This window comes from Equus przewalskii, chromosome 29 (genome assembly GCF_037783145.1).
Source record: "Equus przewalskii isolate Varuska chromosome 29, EquPr2, whole genome shotgun sequence".
NCBI classification, from domain to species: Eukaryota; Metazoa; Chordata; class Mammalia; order Perissodactyla; family Equidae; genus Equus; species Equus przewalskii.
The window spans coordinates 28,691,099-28,716,423 of NC_091859.1; the positions used below are offsets into that span (position 1 = coordinate 28,691,099).

The following is a 25,325-nucleotide window of genomic DNA, read 5'->3' on the forward strand; positions in this document are numbered from 1 at the left end:
CAATATCCCATGGCTTATTTTAACTACCCCTTAACTCTGAGAATTTGGATTATTTCTTTAATTTTTAAAAAATTATGAACAGCACTAAAGTGAATGTTGTTATAAAAAAAAAAAAACACTTTAATTTTCTTTAGAGGATATTTCCTTGAGATTTAGTAGAGTTACCAGAACAAAGGAGATGAATAATTTTATAGTTCTTGTTGCAATATTTCCTTATTGTCCCCAGAAAGATAAAACCCATTTACAGCACCACTAGGCACTGTAATACGAATACATATTTCTCCTGATTGCCAGCATTGGACTTTATTGCTTTAATTTATTTTCGTTAGTTGAAACCATGAGTAATGGTGCCTAGAAGATGGCTCAATTTATTATTTTTTCTTATATTGCTAGGAAAATTGTGCATTTTCCCATCTTGTGTATAAACTATCTGTTCATCAACCTTAACAACATATCAAGAAGAATTACGGTATTTATACTGCAAGACCTCATTACATTTTGTAGGATAGTAAGCTATTATAGGCTGAGCTTTTCACATAGTTTAACCCCTTCTTTTAGTTTACATATGACTATCTTCTTTCTTCTTCTTTTTTATTTTACCTGAGGAAGATTTGCCCTGAGCTAACATCTGTGCCAGTCTTCCTCTATTTTGTATGTGGGTCACTGCCACAGCATGGCTGCCAATGAGTGGTATAGGTCCAAGCCTGGGAACTGAAAATGGAGCACACTGAACTTAACCACTAGGCCACAAGGCCAGCCCTCATATAAATTTCACCTTTTTTTTTTTAAAGATTGGCCGTGAGCTAACATCTATTGCCAATCTTCTTCTTCTTCTTCTTCTTCTTCTTCTCCCCAAAGCCCCCCAGTATATAGTTGTATATTCTAGTCGTAGGTCCTTCTAGTTGTGCTATGTGGGACATCGCTTCAGCATGGCTTGATGAGTGGTGCTAGGTCCACACCCAAGATCTGAACTGGCGAAACCCTGAGCCACCCAAGCAGAGAGCATGAACTTAATCACTTGGCCACGGGGCCAGCCCTAGCTTTCACTTTTAAGTGTATCCCTTTCAGTAACTGTTAGATTTTGTTCTTACTTCCATCAGTGGCTCTTCTTTATCCAGAATGTTTCATCTTTTCAACTTAAATATAAGCCATATATTTATATTTTTCACCACCTCGTAAGTACGTTTTTCATTGTTACAGTGGCTTGCTTTTTCTCTTTGTTTGCATGGCTGCTGCAGTAAATTTTAACGTCTTGATTTCTCTTCATTCTGTACTCTCAATCCACAGGACTTTAAAAAACATGTCTGTGTTGTTACTCCCATATTTCTAGTGTCTAGCACAGTGCCTGCCACATTGATTTATCATTTAAAACATAATTGTTGGGATCCTACTGTGAATGCCGTAGAGACCAGGGGTGTGGATTAACCCAGTCATCGGAAATCCTTTTAGGAGTCACGTTTATATCTGTGCCTCTCATATTTTTGTGATCTGATTTGTAGACGTTAATGGTCCTTCATTACCCATGGCCTCTGGGAATGTGCTAGGCAGCTTCTCTTTAAGAAGAGCCTTCATCCCCTTCACGTCTGCCGTGCCCTCATGAAAGTTCTTGCAGCTGCGGGATTTGAGGGTGACAAATTGTTTCACCACCTCTGACAAACGCCCTTTGGCTTCTCAATAAAAGGTCAGCTTGGTCTATGTTAAAGGTCAGATTAAAGGTCAACCTGACCCTGAAAGGTCAACCTGGCCAACCCTGCGTGAATCCTGACAACCCCATTTCTCTTAACTGTGTGTAACCTTTCCCGCAAAGCCTTCCTGTGCTTTCTCTATAGTTTAAGGGGTAAACTCCAAATTTGTTTTGTTCTTACATCCCGCAATGTTTCCTTTCTTCTCAAATCCTTAAAAGAACCTGTCTCTAATTCTGAGGTTTAAAGCCTTGACCAACAGCCGTGTTTTTGGAGCCTTCTTCTGGTGGATTTCTATGTCGTTTCCTTCCCCGGTACGGAATTGAGATTGCCATCCAGGGTAGGATATTGATCTTCCATGATTTCGTTGGCTCTAGCCTTTCCTCGGGAGCCCTGGATGCTGCTGGCTTCTGCTTGCTCTGTTTAGTTTATCGAATACCTGCCAGGACTTCCGAGGTCTGTGTGTTTCGTTTGCATGATGCTGCCTCTTTTTGTGATTTGGTCCTGATTTAGGCGCTGATTCAGGAAGGTGCTGTATACGGGCACCGTCCACCCTCTTGAGTGGGTCTTTGTGCCGATGCAAGTTTCAATGAAACTTTGCACGAGCTGCCAAATGCTGGGTTCCCGTGAAATCCTAGGCAGAAGTCCAGTCTGAAAGACACACCCAGGGCTGCTTTGGTCTTTCTTGGTTTTGGTGGAAGCGGGCTGAGGAGGCTCAGAGCCCCCTCAACCTATTCATCCCCCAAGAGAACTGAGAATCCGAGGGCTCGGCTGAGGCGTTTCACTCAAGCTGCTCTGGTGTGTCAAGCCCACCTCCTTCCTCAGCTTCCCTCCCCAACCACATTCCTGAGCCTCAGTTCTGTCACTCATGCTTGCTCCACTTTCCTTCTTAACAGCCATCATGTCTCACTTCATCTTTTACATTAACTCATATCTTATCCTTTATGCTTCCTTGAGTGTCTTTGGAAATCTGGGCAGATTTGGTTAATTAAAAAAAAAAAAAAGCTATTTACACTTACGGATTGTGAAGAAGCCAGGAAAGAAGTGTTTTGGATTTTTAAAAATACACATATGGGCTTCTTTTTATTTATTAACAGCTTTTATACGTTTTCAATATTATTCCGTAAAGCAGCTGTTTCTTTGAGTTCTCTTTCACACCTGCCTGTCACTTCGGATTTCCGTTTGTTAATTTACAAATCTGAATTGGAAGTGATGAAAGCAAAGCACAAGGTAATTTTGGGGATTTTCCTTATATATCTGAGAGGCATTTAGAAGCTCTGAGTACACCCCGCTGGGGGCACAGAGAGACCACTGGTTTATTCTCCATCCCCTAAATACTGTTTCTGAGGTGTGAGTACTAATATAACATTTGCCAAACCTAGATTGGTTATGTTTGTGTGTTTTTCCACCGCTAGACTGAACAGCTCTGAAGGGAACATTTTTGCCTTTATCCATCATTATCTTACTCAGCATGATGCAAGTGAATGATAGGTGCTGAAATGGGAAAGGCACCATCTATTTATCCTTCCAGAAAGTCTTCAGAATGCCTGTTAAAAATGTTAATTATCTTGGCATTGGGGAAAATATGACACAAACTGACTTGAATAGGGATAATGTTCCTTTTCCTAGATGGAAAAGAGTATGATGTTCACCACAGGTCTCAAAGAGGGCACATTTTCAGATGACCAGTGGCTCTTCAGGTTAATGAAATGGCAAAATGACATGGCTGACACAACACCGATAGCACTTAAATGTGCAAAGTATACAAGGAGAAAATATCTGAACCAAGTGGACACAATGGTGGCATGGAATCACCGTAGAGTTAGAAGCCATTATCTCCGTGTTTAGTTTTGGCAAAAAGGATCCAACAGCGAACTTCACCTCATTGTTCAGAATAAGCAGCAACACACAGCACAGCGGAGGTGACTTTCCTCCTGCCGGGCCCTGGGCACACGCGTACCTTTGTCTTGGTCGCATTAGGTCTGAGCTGCCTCACCTGGCGTGACTCACTCAGGGCCCCGGCAGGGACCTCTGACACCATCAGCAGTTAGTTAGTCAACATTATTGTGTTGGTGTCATTCAAGGTACTGGGCAAGGCTCTAAGTAAATCCCCACCAGGCTTAGCTTATTCATTCATTCATTCATTCATTCCATGTGCATTTATTGAGCATTGAGGAATATCAAGGTGAATAAATAACAGTACTTGTCTTCAAGTTGGTCACAGATTATAGGATAATAACAGTAAAATACAGGAAGGGCATAACTCAGTATCTTGGAGGGAAGTTATGTTTAGGGGGAAATGATACTTTATTGCTGATGTTTGCCGTTCCATGATTGACTCTTATTCCTTGCTTCCCAATATGGGAACAAGCCTCTTGCAATATACATGTCACTTGGGATCTCAGAGGAATAACCTCAATAGAAATGCCCAATTGTCCTAATTATCCAACAGTGAAATTCATTAGTCAACAAATGAAACCCATGCATGGTCTTATTCTTGAATATAAGCTGTTAAATTAAGTAAACAAGGAGGCCTTTAGGCCGAGATAGCTCTAATGCCGTGACAGCCTGCGTAAGCAGACCAAAATCTAAGCCTGTAAATGCCTCAGGTTGTGAAATCAAAATGCTAAAGACAACCAATCACAGCCAACTAGGCATTAAGCTACAGCCAATCAAATAATTTCCTTTCGTTTTTGGTGAGGAAGATTGGCCCTGAGCTAACATCTGTGCCCATCTTCCTCTATTTTGTATGTGGGATGCTGCCATAGCATGGCTTGATGAACAGTGTAGGCCAACACCCAAGATCCAAACCTAGGAACCCCAGGCCGCTGAAGCAGAAAGTGCTGAACTCAACCACTGCGCCACCAGGCTGGCCCCAATAATTTCCTTTCTTTGCTTCTGCACTTTGTAAGTCTTTTCCCCGGCTCCCATCAGCAGAGCGCATCTAACCACTTCCAGTTTGGTGCCGCCCAATTTAAAATCCATTTTTGTTCAAACTCTTAAAATGTTTAATATGCCTCAGTTTATCTTTTAACAAAGCATACAGCTAGGAATCCCCAAATATTTGGAAAAGCCGTCTAAAACAAATGAGAGAACACAAAGCAAAGAGAAAAAAATAAATCCACAGGAAATAGAGAGTAAAACAAACAAAAACACCAAGGAGAGGTGGTGTCTTTGAAGGGGTAAAAGAGGATATTGTATTCATGAAACAAGAAATGCCAACACCAGGGAACAAATAGAGAAAAAAAAGAGCTCCTGGAAATTAAAAATAGAATAGCCAGAATAAATCCAAATGAAGGATCGGGAGATAAAGAAACCTCACAGGAAGAAGATAAAAAAAAAAAAAGAATACAAAGATAGAAAACAAGAAAGATGAGAGAGGTGGTTAATCTACCAAGGAGGGACAATTTCTAACTAATAGGAATTGCAGGAAGATAAAACAGTGAATAGAAAATTATTGAAAATAGTGGAAATTTTCCCAGAAGTAAAGGAAGGACTCTGTGTGTTTAGTACAATGAATTAAAAATGCCTCCACCGAGAGGCCTATCATTATAAAATTTCACAACACCAGGAGCCAAAGCTTCTGGTAAAAGAAAATAAAGGCAAGTAGAAAAATAAAACTACCATACAGTGGGGTCGGCAAGAAATAAAAATTACAGCATAATGCGGTGTCTTCTGGTTGAAGACGACATAGTGAGCAATTGAGTTTACCATCCCTTGTTCCTGAAAACTCATTGAAATGATAGCAAAGAAGAATTAAAGAGAATAAAGTCATAAAATGCTGAGAATTGAAAAGGAAGTAGGCACCCACATGTCTGTGAACACCAAGAGGATGAGGAGGGGATGAAGTAACACGAAAGAGCAGAGAAGGAGCCCCATCCCAAGACACATGGTACCGTTCTTGCCTCCAGGCGACTCCAGAGTCAGCAGGTACAAAGCACAAATGTGGGAGAGCAGGTGTTGATGGAAGTTATAGAAAAAGATCAAGTACCAGCTTCCTTCACCCCTACTAAGGAGGGTGGCATTTGCCCCCAGGGTGAAAACTTAGAAATATCCTCTAAACACTTGAGCTAGGACAATTTAGCATTCTTCCAATGGTAGTTGAGTCCTCAAAGTAGAGAGAACCATCCTCATTTTGACATTTTGGGGAAGACACAGTATATCTGCCTCTTCCTAACCTGGTCATGCTTTAGTGAAAACTTTTAGTGAAGCCTGCCATTGGATGTGCCCAGCAGGGCCCCCCACCCCCACCCCACCTCCCCCCGCCACACATAGAAGCAGATATATACACACATGGTATAGTCAGCCCTCTCATTCAGAAACGAGGCCAGTAAAGAGAGAGAAAATCATGCCAACTATCTAAATGAATGAACATAGTGTTTCATTATTAAATACAAACAGGTAACTAACAATCACAGGACATCAAAGGAGGAGCTACTGCACAAAGAACTTAGGGAAACAGAGAAAACGACAGATCCTAGGAATCGATCAGCGCTTTTAGCTGCAGAGCACAGCATCCACTCTATCTAAATTTACACATTTATTCAATGAATACTTAAAGACCTATTATGAACTGGGCACGATTCTAGAGGTTGGGGATAGAGCAATGTACAAAATAGACAAAGTCCCTTCCTCACAGTCAGGTGGGTCCAGGCCTTCTGGCTGAAGAACAGCAGGTGCAAAGGCCCTGAGATGGAGCAGCGTTTGTCCAGTATAGTTTGGGAAGAGAGCAAAGGGAAGAGTGTAGGAGATAAAGTCAGACCATACAGGGCCTTCCAAGTCATTATAAAGACTTTGTCTTTACTAGGAGGGAGATGAGGAACCACAGAGAACTTTGAGTAAAGGAGTACAATGATCTGACTTTTAAATGGATCGCTTTTGCTGTGTTGAAAATAGACTCCAGAGGGATAAAAGTGGAAGAAAGAAGACCAGTGGGGACATGATTGCAATAATCCATATCAGAGGTGATAATGGTTTGGTCCATGGTCGTAGTAGCAGAGATGATGAGAAATAGTCAGATCTGAGAAATATTTTGAAGATGGAGCTGACAGGAACTGCTGGTGGCTTGGCTATCAGTCATGAGAGAGAAAAAGAAGTCAAGGAAGACTCCACCTTTTTGGCCTCAGCAACTGGAAGGATAGGGTAGTGATTTACTGAGATGGGGAAGCCCAAGAGAGGAGGAGCATGTTGGGGACATGGTTGACGATCAGGAGTTTGGTTTTAGACAAGTTAAATTTATGACACCTGCATTAGTTAGCTATTGCTGCATAACAAATTATCCCAAACTTAGCAGCTGAAAGACAGCAAACATTAAATATCTCACAGTTTCTGTGAGTCAAAAATTAGGTGTAATTTATCTGGGTGCCTCTGGCTCAAGGTCTCTCACGAGGTTGCTGTCAAGCTGTTGGCTGGGGCTGTGGTCTCATTTGAAAGCACAACTGAGAGTGAGGGGATCTGCTTTCCTTCTCACTCACATCTTATTTTGCAGGACTTGGTCTCTCACCACATGGTCCTCTCCACAGGGCTGCATCATGACAGGGCAGCTGGCTTTCTCCAGGTAAAGGACCCAAAACAGAAGCCGCAGTCTTTTTATTACATATTCTCAGAGTGACATTCCATCATGTCTGCCATATTCTAATCATTAGAAGTGAGTCAATACGCCTAGCCTTCTGACACTCAAGGAAAGAGGATTATACAAGGACACAAATACCAAGAGGTGGGGTTCATTGGATGTTTATGTGGCAAGGTCATGTGGGCAACTTGAATCTGGAATTTGGGGAATAAGTCCAGCTAGAAAGTCATCATCAAGAAAGTACTTATTATTGGGAGTTAGGCATCTTGGACAATCTTTGGAAGGAACTTTGGGCTGAGTCTCCAGGAACATCTCCCAGACCCGTACTGTGGAACTAGTCTGCAAGGGATCTGCTGTGGACCTGTGGGACCTGCTGCTACCAATCCCAGAGAAGTTTTGCCTCTGCCTCCCTCAGGGCAAAATAGATGCCAGATGTCCTAGCAGTTTCCTCACATAACTAACTTTGGAATTGAAGTTCTCAAAGGGGCATATTCTGATTGGCAGAACCAAAGTCTCTGTCCTGGTTACAGGAAACTGGAAAATGTGATTTTTTTTTTAAATATCTAGGATCTGGTGTCAAGAAGGCGGCATAAGAGGACTCTGAACTCACCTCCTCCCATGGACACAACAAATTTACCACTGCTCTTGGAACAATTACCCCTGCAAGAGAACTGAAAACTAGATAAAAAGAACCCCCACAAGTAGGGACAGTGCTGACTCAGATGGAAGAGGCAGAAATTACTTTCTGGAGGGAAAAAAAGCCACTTTCTAGCTGTGGCACTGCACAGCTGGCTGGGAGCAATCCTAAGGTATGAAGCCTTCCCTGGAGGAGTGGGGGATCTGAGCAGGAGAGCTTTGCCAAAACAAGCAGGTTTTGGACTCAGCACAACCGAGATAAGTGTCATAATATCTGGCTTTGCTGGCTATTAACAACAACAGAGAATGCCCCCAGAAAAACTATGAAACGTAAGGGAAAGAAAAGCCTACTTTTAAAGGGCCCAAGCACAAATCTACCCATTTAGGAAAGCAACACAAAATCACCAGAAAGAAAGGTGCATGGTCCTTTGGTGAAAAGAGACTCACTTGATAGACTCAGGATGCATCTGGGTGAGAGGTAAGATCTCTCCAGGATGGGACCACCTCTCCAGGGACTGAGATATTGGTGGCAGCCATTGCTGTGACTAATACCAGCATGCTGACCCAGACACTGGCAGATGCTTTTGGGTACTTCCCCTGACCTGTTAGCTCAGGGGTCCACCCCACCAACTAGAGTACTGATTTAATCCAGCTCAGCCAGGACAGGCAGCCCACTATAGGTACTGGCCCCACCCAACAGCAAGCCCACAGGCAACTTGGGTGCCTGCATAGGCAGGGTACGTGGGACCTCTGCAGCCTGATGAGTGGGTCTGTCTCTGAGGGGCAGGGCATGTGTGAGGGGTGGACCTGCATTGGCAGAGTGTGTGGGGCCTCTGCAGCAGGGCAGGTGGGCCTGATTCAGTAGGTCAGGGTGCATGAAAGGGGCAGGACTGTGTTGATGGGGTGTGTGGGCCTGTGGGCAGTGGGGCTTGTCAGCTGCACAGACTTGTGTTTCTCAGACAGCCACATAGGGGATTGGCTCCACTTTCAAATGCCTGAAACAATAGTGTGCTGCCACACCTGGGGCCAGCCCCACCCAGCTGCACTCCTGGGAGCTGACAACAGCCTTGCAGGCTGGAGGCCTACAGCAATTGTAAGTCCCTTAGTCTAGCAACCAGCCACACCGGGGGCCTACTCACTTAACAGAAAAACTGCAACAGGAGTGTGCTATTAGACTTGCAGCCTGTGCAACTGTGCTAGAGCTCCCCACACCCAACAAAGTGACTGAAGGGACCATAGCAGCCACACACAGCTGAGCATTAAAACTAGTCAACCAGGGGGACAGCCTAGCCTCCCCAGGCACCTGCAGTAAGAGCAACCCTGCCACAACAGGACACACGTAGCCCACACAGGGGACACTCCTGGAACATTTGGAACTGGTGATGAGAGGGAAGCACGCTACTAGGCCTCATAAGGCATCTCTTACATAAGGCCACTCCTCCAATCTCAGGAGACATAGCTGACCTACCTAATACATAGATATAAGCACAGAGAAAGAGGCAAAATGAGGAGACAAAGGAATATGTTCCAAATAAGGGAACAGGACAAATCATCAGAAAAAGAACTAAATGAAGCAGAGTTAAACAATCTACCTGATAAAGAGTACAAACTAATAGTCATAAGGATGCTCACTGATGATGGGAGAAGACTGGATGAACTCAGTGAGAACTTCAACAACGAACTGGAAAATATAAAAAAAGAACCAATCAGAAATGAAGAATACAATAACAGAAATGAAAAATTTACTAGAGGGACTTGATAGCAGAGAAGATGATACAGAAGAACAGATCAGTGAGCTGAACAAAAGACTGGAGGAAATCACCCAAACTGAACAGATAAAAGAAAAAAGAATTACAAAGAATGAAGACAGTTTAAGGGACCTCTGGGACAATGTCAAGCACACTAACATCCATATTATAGGTGTCCCAGAAGGAAAAGAGAGAGACAAAGGGGCAGAGAATCTATTTGAAGAAATAATACCTGGAGACTTTCCTAACCTGAGAAAGGAAACAGACATCCGGGTACAGGAAGCACAGAGAGCATCAAACAAGATGAACCCAAAGAGGTCCACACCAAGAAACATAATTAAAATGTCAGAATTAAAGAAAAAGAGAGAATCCTAAAAGCTACAAGAGAAAAGCAACAAGTTACATACAAGGAATCCCCATAAGGATGACTTCTCAGCAGAAACGTTACAGACTAGACAGGAGTAGCACAATATATTTAAAGTGCTGAAAGGAAAAAAACCTACAGCCAAGAATACTCTACCAAGCAAGGTTGTCATTCAGAATAGAAGGAGAGATAAAGAGTTTTCCAGACACAAAAAAAACTAAAGGAATGTATCACTGAGAAACCAGCCTCACAAGAAATGCTAAAGGGACTTATTTAAGTGGAAAAGAAAAGACCACAAATAAGAATAAGAAAATTATCAAAAATAAATAAATAAAATTACTAGTAAAGGCAAATATACAGTAAAGGTAGCAGATCAACCACCTATGAAGTTATATGAAGGTCAAAAGACAAAAGTACTAAAATTATTTATTTCCATTATAAGAGGGTAATGGGTACATATGCAGAAAAAAGGTTAGATATGATATGAAAAACATAAAATGTGGGGCCAGCCTGGTGGCAGAGTGGTTAAGTTTGCATGCTCCACTTTGATGGTTCAGGGTTCACAGGTTCAGGTTCTGGGTGCAGACCTAGCACTGCTATCAAGCCACAATGTGGAGACATCCCACATAAAATAAAGGGAAATTGGCACAGATGTTAGCTCAGGGCCAATCTTCCTCAAGCAAAAAAAAAGAGGAAGATTCGCAACAGATGTGAGCTCAGGGCCAATCTTCCTCATACGTGCACACAAAAAACATAAAATGTGGGAGAAGGGGAGTAAAAGAGTAGAGCTTTTAGCAACAGGTCAAACTTAAGAGATCATCAATTTAATATAGATTGCTGTATATGAACCTCATGGTAATCACAAACCAGAAACCTCTAATAAATGCACAAAAAATTAAGAGAAAGGAACCCAAACATGATACTAAATAAAACCATCAAACCATAAGAGAAGAGAGCAAGAGAAGAACTACTAAAACACCCAGAAAAAAGTAAAAAAATGGAAATAAGTACATTCTTATCAATAGCTACTTTAAATGTCAATGGACTAAATACTCTGATCAAAGGGCATACGGTGGCCAATTTGATTTAAAAAAAAAAAAAGACCCATATATATGCTGCATACAAGAGACAGACTTCAGATCTAAAGACACTCACAAACTGAAAATGAAGAGATGCAAATGGCAATGAAAAGAAAGCTGGGGTAGCACTGCAACAAGAGACAAAGAAGGGCACTACATAGCGGTAAAAGGAACAATCCAACAAGAGGGTATAACAGTTGTAAATATCTATGCATCCAACATAGAAGCACCTAAATATATAAAGCAATTATTAACAGACATAAAAGGAGAAATAGACAGCAACACAATAATGGTAGGGGACTTTAACACTCCAGTTACACCAGTGAATAGATCATCCAAACAGAAGATCAATAAGGAAACATTGGTCTTAAGTGACACATTAGACCAGATGGACTTAGCAGATATGTACAGAACATTCCATCCAAACACCACAGAGTACACATTCTTTTCAAATGCATATGGAACATTCTCCAGGAGAGATCACAAATTCAGCCATAAAACAACCCTCAATAAATTTAAGAAGATTGAAATAATACCAAGCATCTTTTCTGATCACAACAGTATGAAACTAGAAATCAACTACAGGAAAAAAATCGGAAAAGCCACAAATATGTGGAGATTAAACAAAATGCTACTGAATAATGATTGGGTCAACAAAGAAATCAAAGGAGATATAAAAAAAAATACCCAGAGACAAGTGAAAATGAAAATACAACATGCCAAAATTTATGGGATACAGCAAAAGTGGTTCTAAGAGGGAAGTTTATAGCAATACAGGCCTAATTCAACAAGCAAGAAAAGTCTCAAATAAAGAATCTAACAGTGCACCAAAAGGAACTGGAAAAAGAGGAACAAAGCCCAAAATCAGTGGAAAGAAGGAAATAATAAAAATCAGAGCAGATATAAATGAAATAGAGACTAAAAAGTGATAGAAAAAGTCAATGAAATGAGGAGTTGGTTCTTTGAAAAGATAAGCCAAATTGTCAAAGCTTTAGTTAGTCTTACTGAGAAAAATAGAGAGAAGGCTGAAATAAATAAAATCAGAAATGAAGAGGAGAAATTACAACGAACACCTCAGAAATACAAAAGATTATAAGAGAATATTATGAGAAGCTATACACCAACAAGTTGGATAATCTAGAAGAAATGGATAAATTCTTAGAAACATATAACCTTCCAAAACTGAAGCAAGAAGAAACAGAGAGTTTGAATAGATCAATCACCAGTAAGGAGATCAAAAGAGTAATAAAAAACCTCCCATAAAATCAAAGTCCAGGACCAGATGGCTTCCCTGGTGAGTTCTACCAAACATTCAAAGAAGACTTAATACCTACACTTCTCAAACTCTTCCAGAAAATTGAAGAGGAGGGGAGGCTTCCTAACTCATTCTATGAAGCCGACATTACCCTAATACCAAAACCAGACAAGGACAACATGAAAAAAGAAAATTACAGGCCAATATCACTGATTAATATTGGTGCAAAAATCCTCAACAAAACACTGGCAAATCAAATAGAACAATACATTACAAAGATCTTACACCTGATCAAGTGGGTTTCATTCCAGGGATGCAGGGATGGTTCAACATCCACAAATCTATCAAGGTGATACACCACATCAACAAAAGGAAGAATAAAAACCACATGATTATCTCAATAGATGCAGAGAAAGCATTTGACAAGATACAGCATCCATTTATGATAAAACTCTGAATAAAATGGGTATAGAAGGAAAATACCTCAACATAATAAAGGCCATATATGACAAACCCACAGTTAACATCATTCTCAATGGAGAAAACTGAAAGCTCTACTTCTAAGAACAGGAAGCAGACAAGGATGCCCACTGTAACACTCTTATTTAACATAGTACTGGAAGTTCTAGCCAGAGCAATCGGGCAAGAAAAAGAAATAAAAAGGAACCAAATTGCAAAGGAAGAAGTGAAACTGTCACTATTTGCAGATGACATGATTTTATATATAGAACACCCTAAGGAATCCACTAAAATTTTTTTAGAAATAATAAATGAGTGTGGTAAAGTTGCAGGATATGAAATCAACATACAAAAATCAGTTGTGTTTCTCTACACTAAAGGAAGTAGCAGAGAGACAAATTAGGAATACAATCCCTTTTACAACTGCAACAAAAAGAATAAAATACCTAGGAATAAATTTAAGGAAAGAGGTGAAAGGACGGTACCCTAAAAGCTATAAAACATTGTTGAAAGAAATTGAAGAAGATACAAAGAAATGGAAAGATATTCCAAGCTCTTGGATTGGAAGAATTAATCCAGCTAAAATGTCTATACTTCGTAAAGCAATCTACAGATTCAATGCAATCCCTATCAAAGTTCCAAGGACACTTTTCACGGAAATAGAACAAAGAATTCTAAAATTTACATGGAACAACAAAAGACTCTAAACAGCCAAAGGAATCCCGAGAAAAAAGAACAAAGCTGGAGGTATCACACTCCCTGATTTCAAAATATACTACAAAGTTATAGCAATCAAAACAGCATGGTACTGGCATAAAAACAGACACAGATCAATGGAACAGAATCAAGAGCCCAGAAATAAACCCACACATCTATGGACAGCTAATTTTCAACAAGGGAGCCAAGAACATACAACGGAGAAAGGAAAGTCTCTTCAATAAATGGTGCTGGGAAAACTGGACAGCCTCACGCAAAAGAATGAAAGTAGACCACTACCTTACACCATGCACAAAAATCAACTCAAAATGGGTTAAAGACTTGAATGTAAGACCTGAAACAATAAAAATTCTAGAAGAAAACATAGGCAGTACACTCTTTGACATCAGTCTTAGCAGCATATTTTCAAATAACATATCTGATCAAGTAAGGGAAATGATAGAAAAAATAAACAAATGGGACTACATCAAACTAAAAAGCTTCTGCACAGCAAAGGAAACCATCAACAAAATGAAAAGACAACCTAACAATTGGGAGAAGATATTTGCAAACCATATATCTGATAAGGGGTTAATATCCAAAATATATAAAGAACTCATCTCAACAACAAAAAAACTAACAACCCAATTACAAAATGGGCAAAAAATCTGAACAGACATTTTTCCAAAGAAGATACACAGATGCCAACAGACACATGAAAATCTGTTCAACATCGCTAATCATTAGGGAAATGCAAACCAAAACTGTAATGAGATATCCCCTCACGTCCATCAGAATGGCTATAATTAACAACACAAGAAACAAGTGTTGGAGAGGATGTGGAGAAAAGGGAACCCTCATACACTGCTGGCAGGAATGCAAACTGGTGCAGCCACTACGGAAAACAGTATGGAGGTTCCTCAAAAAATTAAGAATAGAACTACCATTCAATCCAGCTATCCCACTGCTGGGTATTTATCCAAAGAACATGAAAACATGAATGCGTAAAGACATATGCACCTTCATCGCAGCATTCTTCACAATAGCCAAGACTTAGAATCAACCTAGGTGCCCATCAAGAGACGAACAGATAAAGATGTGGTATAATTACACAATGGAATATGACTCACCCATAAGAAACAATGAAATCCAGCCGCTTGTGACAACATAGATGGACCTTGAGGACATTATGCTAAGCGAAATAAGTCAGAGGGAGAAAGTCAGATACCATATGATCGCTCTCATAAATAGAAGATAAAAACAACAACAAACACACACATAGAGACAGAGATTGGATTGGTGGTTACCAGAGGGGAAGAGGGAAGGGAGGAGGGAGAAGGGCGAAAGGGGTGATTAGGCACGTGTGTGGTGATGGCTGGTAATTAGTCTTTGGGTGGTGAACATGATGTAATCTACACAGAAATCGAAATATAATGATGTACACCTGAAATTTATATAATGTTATAAACCAATGTTACTGTAATAAATAAAATAAAACGTCTATTGTGGAAGGATGGAATTAATACCCATGGAGAAGTATCAAACTATAAAAAGAGTGTTCAAAAGATGTGAGGCATCTATAAAGGACTATAGTCCATCACATTCTGGAAGGAACTGAGGTAACTTAGAAATTGGAGATCATAAAACAAATCTAAGAGCCACAGAGAGATATGGATCAATATTATATCCATTAAAAGGTCCAAAGTGCCAACCAAAAGCAGCAAGAGCAAGAAACAGTTTGTGAAATTAGAGATATGAATGCAGACACTGAGAATGTCCTAAATTAGGTGGAAGAAATAGATGAGAAATCTCCCAGAATATAGAACAAAAAGATGAAGAAATGGAAAATCTGAGAAAAAAACATAAGAAACACATGATCTCAATCCAAGAGGGCCCACACTTAACTAAGACATCTAGAAAGAGAAAAGAGAGAAAGAGGAAGGGATGAAATTATTTTTTAAAAAATTTATTTTAAATTCTCAGAACTAAGGGAAGATATTTGAAAGGGTCTCCTAATGACCATGTTCACTGAGCAAAAAAGACTCATGTAGCCACAGTATCATGAAATTTCAGAAAACACAGGACAGATATACAGATGATGATAATGATGAAATTGATTTTAAAAAGGAGCTAACACTTTTATAGGGCCTACTGTGTGTGAGAAGCTGTTTTCATCACTTTACGTGCGTTAGCTAATTTAATCTTCACACTAGTCCTACAAGTTAGCTCCTATTATTATAATTACCATTTTTCAGATGAAAATCCCAAGGAACTAAGCCATGGATGCACAGCTAGCAGGTAGCAGAATTGGGATTCAAACCAGCATTGTGGCTTACTACTCCAGACTACTACTTCATTTTTCAGTGACTCTAAATTCTAGACGGCCTTCTAGAATTTCAGTGGCCCTAAATTATAGAAATGCTTTCAAAGTTCTGAATGAAAATAATTTTGAGTGTAGAATTAACCAAACCATCAACCAGATATGAGGGGAGCATAGTACATTTTCAGACATGCAAAAACTCAGATATCTAAAACCCTATTGTTAGATGTGCAAATACCTATATACTTTTTTTCTGAGAAAGTAACTTAAGGATCTACTGCAGCAAAAGGAAAAATAAATTGAAGAAAGATAGTAACATGAGCTCCAAGAACAGTGAAACTAACTAAAGAGTATAACAAAAAGTAATCCCAGGATAACTTCTATGCAAAGGGCCTAAAAGAAGTCAGTGTATACTCACATACTCAAAATGTATTAAATCGCTGGAAGATATTAGTAATAGGGTAAATTTTTTCCCCCTCTCAACAGGAAAGAAAGAAGATAATTTTAAAACACCAGGGAGAAAAACTATACAAGAGTATTCATTCCAAAAGCAAAACAAACTAAATATAGCACGATTCAGAGTATTTGATGGGGTTTATGGGAAGAGAATGGATGTTACTTTGATTCTTGGAATATCCTCTTTCATATAGGTTTCCTATTCTGTGCATCCAGTCAACCACCCTGGTTCTTCATGAAACAATGTTTATTTAAACATAACTTTCTAAACTCTGTTTTCTGTTTAGATAAACTTCAGGAAATAACAACACTACTAACAGGACTCGGAAGGAAGAGAGAGGGAGAAGTGGAGGAATATGCAGGGTGCAAATTTCCTTACCTGACATATTGGTAAGTAAAGAAACAATATCTAAAGATTACAGATCAGGAAATAGAAGTTTAAGCATATTACTTAAAGTTATAAAAGTAACCAAAATAAGAACCAATCATTAAAAAATATAGCCAACAAAATCTGGAGGAGGGTGTCAGAAAAGGAGACAGTGTAAACGAATCAAATTATATATTTTTCACGTTGGTTATTAGTAGATATTGCTTAAAACCAAGACATCATGAAGCAGAGGTGTAAACACCTAGTTCAGAGTGATGGAGGCAGCCAAGAAAAGACCTAGAGACTGAAATAGTCAAAAGGGTTTACCTATGAGCAGTGGGGCTAGGGATGGGGAGCAAGACCTTATCTCCAACTTGTTTGAATTTTAATTTCCAGATGCATCTGGAAAGAATCCAAAAAGGATGATGGCCCCACTCAAAAAACTGGGGATATTTGGAACCGCAGACACTGTGTGTGTGGAACCAGGTGGCTCATTTTATGAAAGTTTCCCAGGTTATTCTAATGGTCAGCCAGTGTTGAAAACCTTTGCTCAAAGGGTCAGTCTGATTAGATTTCAGGAAAGCTTTTACCATGACTGCTCTCCTTACAGATGCAAATATTCATTCCTTCTCCTTCTCTCTACCATGGGTTTACCTATTTCTGGCTCCCTTTGTCTCAATAAATGATTCTTTGTCCAGTGATAGATGAGAGTCAAGCATGGAGGAACATAAAGAGAATTGAGCTCAGTTGATAAAATGGAGAATGAGGAGGACAGCCCTGACACCAGCAAAAGCTTGTGTCAAAGTAAAATGAGTGACAGGGAGAATTATGAAGGACCTTGGTGGTTGTGCTACCAAACCAGGTTCATTTTGCCCACTGCACGATTATGCCAGTCACCGACATGACAAGTTTGCAAAGAGAAAGGATTTAATCACAAGGCAGCCAAGCAAGGAGGCGTGAGAATCAATCTCAGACGCACGTCCCTGAAAATGGGGACTCAGGGCTATTTATGGGGTAGGGACAAGGTGGTCTGAAATGTGGGAATAGATGATTGGAGGTGACGAGAAGTGAGGTAATTGATGATCTGTGCATGCATGGTCTGGCTTCACGCCTCTTCATAGGACACATGTGCACAGAATGGCAGCGTCACCATGATCTGAAGGTAGAGTTTTAGCTCCTTGACGTCAAAAAGGTCATTTGTTGAGCGTTTGTGTGGGCCCAGTTGATGGTTTGGTGGTCTCATCTGGCCTGAACTGGAGAAGGGGTCTCAGTTCCTGAAAAAACACTCTTAACTACTCTTTGATAAGATAGGGTCGGTTGAACTGGTCCTGGGGGACCTGCAGCTAGAGTTGGATAGAAAAGTCCGCTTAATGTGGTGGGGGAAAAGGGAGCCACTGAAGACTGGAGAGAGGCGGGGAGGAAGGATATAACGAAAGTTAAGTTTAGTTAGGTAAACTGAATCTGTTTCTGAAAATACATATTTACCGGCTTTAAACCAAACATTGAAATGATGGTCACTTAGGCATTCTTCTCAGAAAACTACCTACCTAGGTGTTTCCCGCACAAATTGCTCTGGGGCCCATAGTGAAATCCAATAAAGTCTTGCTAATTACATTCTCTAATGAATTGTGAGACTGCCTAATCCACAGTCCAGAGATGTGTATAGTCAATAACTGTGTTAAATAGCCTCAATTACTTACATATGGTGTCTAATTTTGGTGTTAATTGTACCCATTAACCCACACGGAATAGTTTTAAATTCCTGAAGGACGGTCAATGTGCTGATTCCTCTGAGGCCACTAGTCACATTTTCCGTTGCCCTGAACTTGTCCAGTCTTTGGAATAAATAACCAAGGAGTCTAAAATTCTTCCTCGTGTGAAATGCTTCATAATATCTTTGAATTAAAACTCAAAATCAACCCTATCGGTATTTCCCCATCACAAAGGTGACAAATGAATAGGTTTCCATCCTTCAGATCCTCGTGAAGAAGGACATTTGTCATTTGGGCTAGTAGTTTGAGGATCCAGGATCTTCTCCAGCTAATCAAGTCATCTCTGTTTACCAGACTAAATGAGCCCAAAATATCTTTATATTTAACCCTCTACTTTTGTGGGCGTCTGTTGTTAATAGACTTGAGGGCACCATCTTACCTCTGATAGTGCATTTCAATGGATGTGGTTGATATGGTTGGATCCGAAGGACAGCTATTCCAATCATCTGATCAGGAGCAGGATGTAACATAGCAACTGAAGTTGTATTTGCTATATTTTGTTGTGCACCAGGGCTTAAGGACATACGATGGTGTGTAATACTCCATGGAACATGTTAGAATACGTTTTGCCCAATCTATGGCTGACAGAGGTTTTGGAAGCGTGGGAAATGCATTGAAGAACGCTTGTCCTTGTGCTCCTGGCCATTTCATACAGAAGGTATCACTTGTTAACTTTAAAAGGATGCAGGAAATCCTTAAATCACCCTCCTGTGATGACGTCAATCAACCTACGTTAGCACTAACGATGATGACAGACAGCAGCCTGGGTGATGAGGACAACATGAGCACACGAGACACCCTCTGTCATAACCACTAGAGCCAAGTTACCACTCCACCAGCAAATTTCACATGAAAACCCCATTTAGGACACATAGTTTTGGAAGGCCAGGATTGTTTTTTTTTCCATAGGACATACAACTTTAAAAAAATACAATAGTAATACATGTTTACTGCAGAAAACTTGAGAAATATAGAAAAGCACAAATAGAAAAGAAAATCATCTAAAATCTCATCATAAGATACCCAATGTTATTATTTTGGTGTGTTTCTTTCCAAGCTCTCCAAAACGCACAGTTACACATCACACGTATATTTCTTGTCTTTCCTCCCACGCCCACCCCCTGCCTCCTGCGGTAGACCCCTTCTCATTTCTGTCCTTAGGCAAGGGGAAAGTTGGGGCCTCCACTTGATGCCCCCAATGTTCAGCAGTCCACAGTGAGGGGGATGCTGTGGTTCACTCAAGCTAGGACAAGGGGCTCGCCTCTCCAATGACGCTTCCCCTGAAGCAAATACACACTGCGCCCTAAGAAGATCGGAAGTCCTTTAACCAACGATTCACCGGTTGCTACAAAGTCATCCTCAACGAGGGAGAGAAGGAGGAGCTCCTTAGCTGCATCCCTGGCTGACTGTACTCCTACTGCACGACCCTCACCTTCTTTACTAGGCCCGGGAGGTGCCCAGGCCCCGCAGCTGACTCAATTAGTAGGGTGGAGGTGTCGGTGTTCTTTTAGGCGCTCAGGTGACTCAGTGCGGGCCCTCAGGAACACTGGCCGGGCTTTCATGGCTGTGCCATGTGGACCTCATTTATATCGCAATTCTTCCCACTTCCCCCTTCTCCCCGTGGTCTCCCTGACCCGCTCCTTCTCCCTGGAGCACACTGCCACTCATCCCCGTGAGAACAACACGCTCAGTAAGACCCGCTCCTGTCTTGTGAATTCCGCAGCCTGTGGACAACCAGAGGCTGCGCTCCGTGCAGTTTCTGTTGACTCCACCAGGGGCAGCAGCGAGCGCCGGCCTCGGTGACCGCGGACGACTCTGGCTTGTGGGGGTTGAGATGGAGTCCCTGGGGGGTATGGGTAAAGGTGAGTTCTGACGCTGTTTTCCTAAAAGATCTGAAATTATAGACCTGACCTTTGCGAGGATTCATTTCCTTCCTGAGGTATTTACTGCTCCCTGCCTGGGCTGTATTACAGTTTCCTTCATTCATTTACCAGGAAAACTGGTAACCCAGGAGGCTTCTTCGTTTCTCCCTAATCTCTGGGTGGGGGGGTGGGGGTGGAAGACAATCCGCAGTAACATCAAACTGCATAGATCCTGATTTTTTCCACTTATATTATATTGTTAGAATTTTCCCATGTCATTAAATCTTTTTGGAAAATATGATAGTACATGATGATAGGTATTTTACATACATTTTGCAAATTATGTACCATAATTTTTTTAACCATTCCTCTATTGTTGACATTTAGTTGGTTTATAATTTTTACCCTTATTTATAAGTGCTATGAATTTTTGCATATGTAAATCTTTGACCATCTCACAGATTATTTGCTCTGAACCGCACGTACCTCTTTCATCCTTTGAATTCTCCTCAGTGCTAAGAATAGGACTGGTTTCATATATGGCTCTTAATAAAAACTCATTAACTCCACTCGTGGTCTATATGGGCTTGCATGGGGGCCTATAAAACCTTTCTCTTTATTTATTTATTTGAGGAAGATCAGCCCTGAGCTAACATCTGCCACCAATCCTCCTCTTTTTGCTGAGGAAGACTGGCCCTGAGCTAACATCCGTGCCCGTCTTCCTCTGCTTTATATGTGGGATGCCTGCCGCAGCATGGCTTGATAAACAATGGGTAGGTCTGCGTAGGGATCCAAACCGGTGAAACTGGAGCTGTGAAGCACTGCGCGTGAACTCAACCGCTGCGCCACTGGGCCGGCCCCTGAAACGTTTCTCTTTAACATTCAGGTGTATGAAATCACCAGATTATGCCAAATCCAATTAGCATCTATCATGAGCTATTCACTCTATAAACAGGAATCTTGTGTTTTGTTGTATTCAATTTCTGAAATGCTATCAGCAGAAACCGTTAAGGTACCAGAGAATCAAAACAAGTAAAAATTTTTTTTTTTTAAATGGTCATTTTTTTTTTAAAGATTTTATTTTTTCCTTTTTCTCCCCAAAGCCCCCCGGTACATAGTTGTGTCTTCTTCGTTGTGGGTTCTTCTAGTTGTGGCATGTAGGACGCTGCCTCAGCGTGGTCCGATGAGCAGTGCCATGTCCGCGCCCAGGATTCGAACCAACGAAACACTGGGCTGCCTGCTGCGGAGCGCGCGAACTTAACCACTCGGCCACGGGGCCAGCCCCCACAAGTAAAAATTTTTTTACAACACTTTACAATGAATGTATCATGCGTGTTATTCACAGCGACAGCAACGAAGTCCCCTGTTCAAATGATGTCCTTCAGAAGGAACTACTTAACAAACCCTAGGCAGTACTAGGTTTAAGATGTATACCATTGTATGCAAGTCAAAGCATCAAGTCCAGATTTGATGATCGGGTACAAACAGCACACGCATGCACGCGCAGGCGGGCGCACACACACTTACGCACACGCACTCACGCTGTGTCTGATGGTAATCCCAATACCTGTAGGAGAATCAACTATTGATTCACCAAGAGAAGCAGAACGCCCAGACAGAGGGGACCTGCCTCCCACAGCTGCCTGACTTCAGCCTTTGGGGAAAAAAAATCCTCTGGAAATCACATTTAAAGCCTTTAGTTTTAACATCGCCACGAAGCAGGCTCAACCCACGTGGGACCAGGGCCAGAGCTGCTCGTGGAATGTGTGTTAACTTAACCAAGATTTAGATTGAACTCATCTACTTCTCACTCCCACGAGGAGTTCTGGAGCTGTTCCCAGTCTCTGGGGTTTTAGCCGATAGAAACTATCAGTTTGATAGGAGGGGAAAAGAGACTCAGCCATATTCAACGTAAGGGTGTCCTGCTTCCTAAGCAATCTAGAGGCAGCTGGAGAGTTACCTTCTGAAAAATCATCCAAGTGTTTTCTATGCATATTCCGTGTGTATGTGTGTGCGAGCGCCAGTAGGCTGCATTCTGGCTCTTATATCTCTTTATGTTATATAACTTTACTTTGCAACTTTCGCTTCTCCTGAAAGTGCCTGGTTACAGTAACGCCTAAAGTACAAGGCAAAGGTTGTTTCCTGGCCTGTTCTTAGCCGTTGATAAAATGACCTTTCAGGTCACCTTCCCTCTGATGTGCAGATTGGCTTGGTACACGCCCCGGAGATGCCAGTCATTCCCTCAGCCTGCTTCTCTTTGTTAGAGGGCACAGTGCGCTGGAAGAGGCAACCCAATCACCATGTGATCCCTGCCCTTTCTTGGCCTCAGCTGGTTGGATGCCAGACCTGAGATGAGGCAGTTAGATTTTCTGCCCGGAAGAGCTGGAACTGGTGGCTGTGTGACTGAGTTGGTCGGCTGTATGGGTCTCTCTTTCTTGTGTTCCCCACATGGCTTCAAGCAGGTCAGCCTTCTGGGTCATGTCTTCCTTTAATCTCCAAATAAAATGTTGTGAGTGCTGTGGTGGAGACAAAGGCCTTGGGTTCAACCAAATTTCATTTCCTTTTCCCCTTCTTGGGCACACAGGAAGACCACATTTCCCCGCCTCCCTGGCAGTTAAGTTGGGCCCATGGGTAGAAGTGATGTAAGCCCCTTCCACGTCTGGTCCTTAAAAACACACAATTCCCCAGTCTTCTCTCTCTTCTGCAGTGATGTTAGAGGCTGCGTGTTCAAGGCGGTGTAGCTGTAAAATGGGACGGATCCACGAGACTCACGTCGGGCTGAAAGGTTTACTGTGCATACCCACTGGGATCTCCTGGTTTACTTGTTATCCCGTCACCGCCTATCCTATCTTGGAGAGCATGAGCCTCATCCCACGTACTGTGACAATTCCCAAACCTTTAGAAGCATTTCTGAAAATTTCCAAGGACAGGAGTGAGGGCTTCAATTCTCCTGGTCCTTCTTTTTCTTAATTCTGAGTTAGTTCTGAACCTGCTGAATTCTTGACACCTGTTGGGCTCTTGTCCCTTCCCTCCTGCGCTGGAAATAGTTTTCTCCCTCTACTATGAAGCTGTTGTGTGTTACAGTCTCTTTAATGAAAACTTTGAGACAATGGAGCAAGACAACACCACGGTACAGAGAGGAGACTATTTCAAATTGGCCGTTAGACTTAATAAAAATCCATGGCCATCCCATGGGGGTACAGGCTAACAATTCTGATACTTCAATCCATGTACAGTGAAATTGAACCATTAAGTAAACGGATGGCAGATGGTGGGAGCCAGGTTTCGTTTCTCGCTGCTGAAGTGGGAATTTATAGATAAGCAAGGGGAAGAATCTAGAATGATCCTGCTAGTAATGGATTAAAGTCAGAGACATCAGTATGAACTCATGGTTATCTTAATATGGATGTAGATGGTTACACATAGAAATCTTTACAGATGTGTGTGTATGCATGGGTTGGTATACACACATATTTCCTTGTTCTCTTAGCTGAGAGGGCCTAGAAGCAACGACTCCCCAGTAGCAATGAATACACTTAGCGCCCAGATCTTGGTTTCTAATACCATTCTCCAGTAAAAGAAACCAGAGTTCCTTGGATTCTAGCACTGGGTGGGAAATGTATAAAATGAGCCTTAAAAGTTCTCATCACAAGGGAAAAAAAAATCGTAACTGTGTGATGATGGATGTTAACTAGACTTATTGTGGTGATCAATTCACAATATACACATATATCGAATCGTTACATTGTACACCTGAAACTAATACTAATGTTATATGTCAATTATATCTCAATAAAAAATATTAAAATTAGAAATAAAGCAAAGGAATAGGTAAATTCTCCATAGGAAAAAATATTCGCACATATCTCATAGAGAATTTGTATATGAAGAACTCTTAACTACTCAAAAGGCAAAGAGCCCAGCAGATTGAAGATGTTTGTGCTACAGGATGTTCTGGAAGCGTGATATGGCGTCTGGAATAGAAAGACGTTCTAACATCTCTTATGATACACAAAGAGAATAATAAATGTTTATTCTATCAAAGCAAACGGCTTCTTCTCTGAGACCAAGATGAAATGATATGAGGATAAGATGGAAGATGTTCTCCTTTCCAGACACCATGTATGCATACTATACAGGAGTTAGTCCTGGAAAAATCTAACTGCAGTAAAATAGGGTTTTTTCTATTTTCCTGAGTCCTGAGATAACACACTACAAATGTTGAGGCTATATACATTAAAAATATGTATCTAACTTTATTAATTCAAAGCATTATAGAGAAAAAAACAAGATGAGCCTGGAGCATCTTGTAGTGTCAGACAGTAAGAAAGTGTCAAAACTAAAAACAACACCCACAGTAATGGAGGAAGTCAGAGGGATCCAGCAACCAATGAAAAGAAAAGAGCTCCTAATGGCCAAAGCTGGCCACATTTGAGCAACAAAATAAATAAAGTAGTATTGGATTATAACTCCAAGTGTCAAATAAATATTCATGAATCCTTACTGACATAAATAAATAATTGAATAAATAAATGGGGGAATAGGCAAATCTCTCCTGCAGAAAAATTCTCCTCCTCCGGCTATGCCCAGCAACCTTGCCTGGAGCTCCCAGAAATGCCCTTAGGGACTCTCTCAGACAGCCTCTTTCCTCCGCACCACCCCCCTATCTCCAGCCCCTCCCCAGAATACATCTAATGAATCCCTTTGTCAGGTTGACTTTCTTCACGTGCTCTTTCATTCCTGTTATGAGCTCAGAGTTCTCCCAACTGTTTCCTGAGCCATTGTGGCTCTCCCTTCACAGCTCTCAGAGGCAACGTGCACCAGGGTGTGGAACTTTTGAAGACCTTAGACGGAGTCGTGGATGTGGAGGGGGACAGCTCTTGGTAGGGGGTTTTAAATTTTTTTTCTTTTTTTTGTGTGTGAGGAAGATTGGCCCTGAACTAACATCTGTGCTAATCTTCCTCTATTTTGTATGTGGGACACTGCCACAGCATGGCTTGATGAGCTGTGCTAGGTCCACACCCAGGATCTTAACCCACAAACCTTGGGCTCCTGAA

General features: G+C 41.3%; 1 long non-coding RNA gene across 3 annotated transcripts in view; it reads left to right on the forward strand.

The window, feature by feature from the left end:
* Positions 1-1,887: 1,887 nt before the first annotated feature.
* The window catches only part of LOC139080386 (uncharacterized), a 45,589-nt gene continuing 22,151 nt past the window's right edge, over positions 1,888-25,325 (forward strand). For all 3 annotated transcript variants that reach the window (XR_011534871.1, XR_011534870.1, XR_011534869.1), the window contains exons 1-2: positions 1,888-2,022; positions 16,555-16,657. This is a non-coding gene — a long non-coding RNA (uncharacterized lncRNA). The remainder of the gene's footprint in view (positions 2,023-16,554; positions 16,658-25,325) is intronic.